General features: G+C 44.2%; 1 non-coding gene across 1 annotated transcript; it reads left to right on the forward strand.

Annotated features, from left to right (window-relative positions):
- Positions 1 to 362: 362 nt before the first annotated feature.
- LOC119948375 lies at positions 363 to 500 on the forward strand. The gene has a single exon (XR_005456775.1). It is a non-coding gene; the product is annotated as a small nucleolar RNA SNORA7 (small nucleolar RNA).
- Positions 501 to 814: the final 314 nt, after the last annotated feature.

Here is an 814-nt window from a genome sequence, read left to right on the forward strand (position 1 = left end):
CTTAAACTCCATTTTACAGATGAGGTAATAGGCATAGAGAAGTTAAATGATATGCCCAAGGTCACACAACAGACAGGGGGAGAAGTCGATTTAGAACCCAGGTACTTCTGGCTCCCAGGCCTATGGTCTATCCATCTATCTAAGCCATGCTTCTCCTTGCATTTATACAAAGCTAGCTTAAGATAACCACTCCTAATGCCGAATTGTGGTTCCTATCTCATTCTGTGCCGATTGTATTCATATAAGGGCTAGCCTTATCACTTGTCACTCTACCCAACAGATGACTTTCTTTCACAGGAACTTCTAATTTTCTTCCCTGAATCTAAGGTTTAAGGTTATTTAAGATAGTCCACATAAGCACGCCCCTCTCAGGATGCCACCTGGAGAGTTTCCAGTACTCTACCAGTCTCAGCTACAGGAGGGAGAGTCAAGCAGAGGCATACCCATTCTATTCTTAGTTTGGGCAGTGGCTACTGAGTAGAAGGCAATCTGCAACAAGTCAAAACTCACCTATGTTGGGCAGCAGTGGCCTGGAAGAAAGTTGAGGGTGGAATACTCAAATTTACTGCACAGAAGAAGGCAATGGTAAACCACTTCCATATTATTACCAAGAAAAATCTATGGATACACTACCAGAATAATTGCAGGTGGAGGTGGGGCATTCTGGGGTCCATGTTCATGGAGTCGCTATAGGTCAGAGATGACTCTACAGCATAAGACAAGACAAGATACAAACACTTCCTGCTTCACCTCATCTGGAACATATGAACAACCTTGATGGCGGTGGTTGTTCCAGATGGCCACCAAGTTGCCG

The sequence above is a fragment of the Tachyglossus aculeatus genome, chromosome X4, assembly GCF_015852505.1.
Source record: "Tachyglossus aculeatus isolate mTacAcu1 chromosome X4, mTacAcu1.pri, whole genome shotgun sequence".
Classification (NCBI taxonomy): Eukaryota; Metazoa; Chordata; class Mammalia; order Monotremata; family Tachyglossidae; genus Tachyglossus; species Tachyglossus aculeatus.